A 5,540-nucleotide genomic window follows, 5' to 3' on the forward strand; every position below is an offset into this window, starting at 1 on the left:
ATTGTAACTGAAGAATAAAGCAAAAACCGTGAAAAATATGCAGAATCCAATCACATCTATAAGAGAAGCCAATCCAAGTAACACAAGTTCAAAAAGGTTAAGAAATAATCTGATGGAATGTCATTAAAATATCTTTGCCCATTCCCATTATCGATGGATGCCTGAAAACCCTCCCAAACTTATTGGAGTAAAACAACTGTTTTTATCAGATTCAAGGATTTTAGGAGTCAGGAATTCAGACAGTAAACTGAAAAGATGACTTGTCTCTGCTCCACAATTTCTAGAGCTCTGCTAGAAGATTCACATGGTGAGGGGCTGGAATTTTCTGGAGGCTTCTTAACTCAAGTGTTTGGCACCTTGACTGGAATAATTCAAGGCTCTGCTGGGACCTAATGACTGAAGCACCTACACATGGCCTCTCCATGTACGTTAGGCTTTCTCACAACATGGTGGCCTCAGAGTAACCAGACCTCTTTACAGGGTGGATCATATCTCCAAGAGCAAGTGTTCCAGTCAACAAAGTGGAACGCGCATGGTCTTCTATGATTTAGCCTTGGAAGTCACATAGTGCCACTTCTGTGTTACCCTTTTGGTTTAAGCGGTCCACAAGCCTGCTCAGATCCAAGTGGAGGGTATATAGATCCTGACTCTTGATGGAAGGTGTATCACAGAATATGCAGCCATATTTTAAAATGATCACAGAGTCAGATGGGAAGACATTAAGATGCTTCAGGAGAGCCAGAGAAATGCAAAATCCCACCAAGCATTGAAGAAATTAGCCTCAAGCTGGGATGAGTATTGCACATTAAAAGCACACAGAAGAATTGGGCAATAAATACTCCAACTGAAGAGACTCTGTCTGTGAAAACAACACCTCAGCAAGTTATGGAATCCAGGTTATAATGATGATAAAAATGGTTCACTGAGCTCCATCCGTGTCATGGGCAAGACTCAAGCTTCTTATCTTGGCCAGATATCTCTCTGGTGGCAAGGCAACATCAGTGTTCTGAGATAGCACCCCCAACTTGCTTGGGAAAATCCATTTTTCGTTAGTGGGAACATGTCTTTGAACATTAGGAAGGTTTAGAATTAATGAAGTAAATCAACCCCATGGTATTAATACTTTTATGTTAAATTTAGGAATAATATGGGTATACACGAAGTTTTGTGGTATTTAAAGGAATCTGGCAAATAAGGTATTTATGCATCCAGTTTAAGATGCATAATTGAAGAATTCAGTTAGACTTATGATTTCAAGTTGTCTGTTGACCCCCTTTAAGTCTTTGCTCCAATTTCTCCTTCTTGGGGAGGCCTGACCACTCAGTTTAATACAATTGCCTCCTCTCCACCCCAATGCTGAACCCCTGACCTTTCTTTCTTCTTTCCAAAACACTTATCCCTTTCTAACATACTACTTAATGTACATATTTACTACGTATTGTCTTCTCTTCTCACTAGAATGTAAACTTCGCAGGAGCAGGGATCTTTGTTTTGTTCATAGATGAGGCTCAAGCATCCAGCCCAAGGAACTCATAGGGGTTCAACGAATATTTGTTGTGGAATTTGTTAAATTAAATATTACTGTTTGTAAACAGTTGTGGAACATTTAAGAGAACTTAAGATTCACCATATTTGTAAGTTTAATTTATTCAAATTATAAAAACTATTTAAACCCTTGGGAAGGTTTTGTTTGTTATTCAGATCATTGATGTGCTTGAAAAGAAAATTGAACATATTAAATTTGTAAATGCAGCTAAAAATGTCTAATAGAATAGAATTAACTAATTTACGAAGTCTCTTATGGGTATAAAAATTGGCTAGAGTTACAACTAGAAGAGAAAGATTTATAAGTTAAAATTAAACGCTTAAGGAAACTAAGTGTTTTTTTAGTTTTCTAACTCTAATAAATCAAATATTATTTTTTTACACCCCAAAGTAGTTGCAAAAAGTAGTCATTAGTCATTGTATATAAAAGGCACCCTAAGAAACACATACACACCATTCATATTGTCTAACACTACAAAGGAAAAGTCCAGTGACCTACCCTAGTTGAGGGTGTTGTAGAACTGACCGAAGCAAATTTGATGAAGCATAATTCAGGTTACGAATTGCGTGACGGCTGGCGATGCTCTTACAACCTTACTACTAAATTATAGGGAAAGCCAGTCTCAGACCAAATTCTGCTACACATACTGACATTTAATACTTTTATTAGCAAGTAAACATAATGCATTTTCTAAAAATCTTTCTGTATGCCCAATGGGTCCCTGCTCTCTATCCTTTCAGATGAATGAACAGTTCACCAGAAATCCTCCAGCCCCATGGCTGGGCACAGAGCTGTGTGGGAATCAAGTCCCAGGAGCCATTCATTCCCACAGGTACAGGCTGTAGGCCTCACCACATTCTTACACTCTGTTCCTGCAAGTTAGGGAGTCTCTGAGATATTCCAACCAACACACAAATGCTAAGAACCTGTAATTCTCCAGGAGCCCATTTCCGGCATTCATCAAGCTAATCAACAAGCCGCTGGTTTCAGTGATAGAACCCCATTTCCAACACTCACTATGCCAATTAGAAAAGCAATTGGTGTTTGTATGAGCCCATATCAGAGATGTGGGCTAGAGGCCCAGGCTAGAGGGCCCTGCCCCAGCCCCATACAGCCTCTGGACTAACCCTACTCAAGCCCTAAGGAAGTGCCTCTCTGCTATCCTGCCTTATTCTCTCAAAATGCGCCTGTGTCCCACCGCCATGAAGATCTGCGGATTGTGGCACTGCCAACATGAACAACAGACTCTGCTTCAAAGTGCTGGGAGAACTTGACAGGCAGAAGGCTTAGATAAATCCATTAGCTTGTCAAAAATTTCCTCTCAAACTGCATAAATGCCATAGATTCTTGCATAACAAAGTCTCTTCTCTCTGTGTTTCAATTGGTGGTTCCAGAGCTACTCACAAATTAGCGTGGTTTTTCCAACTGTTGCACACAACAGCTGAGGAACGTTCTACAATACTCAACAAGTCACATTACTCCTAGATATACAAATAGATATTTGTAGGGATATAAGTGCCACGATACTGATTCAGGGACACCGATTCTCAGCACTGGCAGCTGGATGGACATAGAACACTAGAATTGCAAACGTTTTACTTTCGTAAAAACATTGAGTAAAATGTAATTCAATTTTCAAAAAAAGAAATTAAAAATATCTTTACTTAAATAATTTTGATTTTAAAACTTTTAGACACTTTAATTATGATTTTAATTTTTCCCTTTTTCTTTTAGTAATTTTGAATTTGGGGGAGAAAACTTTTGAAAATGTGAAAAATAATTTTAATTTTTAGCATTACTTTCCATTAGATTTTGTGATGAAAATATATTCAAAATGTTAAAATAGTAAGAGCATCCATAAAACACAAATTATGTGAAAATTGTGAATATAACAAAATAGTGATTTTGCTGAAACAAAGAAAAAATATGTTAGAGAATCAATACATAATGTTTTTGAATTATGTACATCTTTGTGTTATCGCTGATCCAAACACCTCCAGCCCATCAGTAGAACACTCCGATATGAGCAATCATAATGAATTCAGTTGGCTTTGATATATTGCCAAATTTTCGTCACGTAAAAACCACAGCTTTATAAATTTCATTGTTAATGACGATATATTTGACAAGGTAGAGGATAAAAAATTGTTATTTAGCAGTTAGTTATGGTCTATAGCTTTTAAACATTTAGGTTCATGGTCCTTGGGCCTCCATGTATACTCTTGTTTGGGGGCCCTGCAAATGTTAGGAGCACCTAAATGCGAGGCCTGATTACAAAGGTGGTTGACCTTGTTCATTGGTGGTTGGCCCTAAGTGTACATTCCTAATTAGAAAGCTGGCTATTTCTGAGACATAACTACAACAGAAGACCCTCTCTGCAGAAATTTTAAAAGGAAAAGGCAGACACCCTATATGGAAAAAATTGGACCCTTTTGACCTGATGGTGGGAATGTAAAATGGTACAGCTGCTGTGGAAAACAGTAAGAGGGTTCCTCACAAAAGTAAACATAGAATTACCATATGATCCAGCAATCCTACTACTGGGTATATACCCAAAAGAATTGAAAGCAGGGTCTCAAACAGATATTTGTACACCCACGTTCATAGCAACACTATTCACAATAGCCAAAAGGTGGAAGCAACCTAAGTGTCCATCGATGGATGAATGGATAAACAAAATGTGGTATATACATACAATGGAATATTTTTTAGCCTTCAAAAGGAAGGAAATGCTGATACATGCTACAACACAGATAAACCTTGAGGACATTAAGCTAACTTAAATTGGCCAGTCACCAAAGACAAATTTTATATGAGATACTAAGAGTAGTCAAATTCTTAGAGAGAGAAAGAATCATGGTTGCCAGGGGCTAAGGGGAGGGGGGAATGGGAAGTTACTGTTTAATGGGTACAGAGTTTCAGTTTTGCAAATGAGAAGAGTTCTGTTGATAGGTTACACAACATGAACATACTTAACACCAATGAACCATACACTTAAAAATGGTAAATTTTGTGTTGTATATCCACAATTTTTTAAAAAGTTAAAGGCAGACATCCTAACACAGGGATTCGGGGAATGCTTCTCTAGCTTTTAAACTGAGAGATGACAGATGAGTAAGCAAGGCCAAGGGGAAATGAAAGAAGGCCAGGTTGGCTGGAGTGGAGGAGAGGGGGTACAGCGGCCAAGGTAGCCACGGTGCGAGTCGGGGTCCTGGTGAGGGTGTTAAGGAGTTTGTGTTTTATCCTAAGAACAATGGGAGGAAAACACACAAGCGAGTAAGGTGTGGTGTCTGTGGAACAGTTAGCACGCAATTTAATACACAAAGTTCAATAATGTGCTAAATGATATGGTAGGGAATCTAAGTCTGGACAAGTCCTGGAGAAGGCGAGGGACCTATGGAGGGGACATGGCAGGATGTTGGGAAAGCAGAACTTGATGGCTCACCAGAAGACCAGGGCTCAGAGGGCCCGGACTTCAACACTGTCAGCCCTTTGTAGTGGACTCCACCTGCCCTTGTAGACCCGTGCTGGGGAAGGGTGAAAGCCCTCCATCTCTAGTGTCAAAAACAGGACTCAGCAATTAATGCTGCTTCCCAAGCTCAGCTTCCAGGCCCACTGTCTCCCGTATACTAACCACCCCACCTACCGGCCTGCTCCCACCGGCCAGCTCTCCCCGTTCCCTCCCTGGGGCCCCAATCGCAGCCTCAGCTCTTCACCACTGAGAGTGTGTATTCGGTGGCTCCATCTCTCTACTCTCCCTCAGGAGAGGTTTATGTTATCTGCCTTCTGGCCTTCAGGACTCCGACAGTGGGGAGCCTACCTTGTTCCTGGACACACTGGACAACCACTGACTCATGCTTTGAACTTGGCAAGTCGTTTAACCTCTCCAAGTCTCAGAGTCCCTGCATGCGTCGTGGGGACGGTAAAGGCAGTCCTATCACAGCTCTGGGCTGTTGTGAGGACCATGTTGGATGACCCGTGTTGAAACCCCTTA

The sequence above is a fragment of the Ceratotherium simum genome, chromosome 13 (assembly GCF_057802395.1).
Source record: "Ceratotherium simum simum isolate JZ-2026a chromosome 13, ASM5780239v1, whole genome shotgun sequence".
NCBI classification, from domain to species: domain Eukaryota; kingdom Metazoa; phylum Chordata; class Mammalia; order Perissodactyla; family Rhinocerotidae; genus Ceratotherium; species Ceratotherium simum.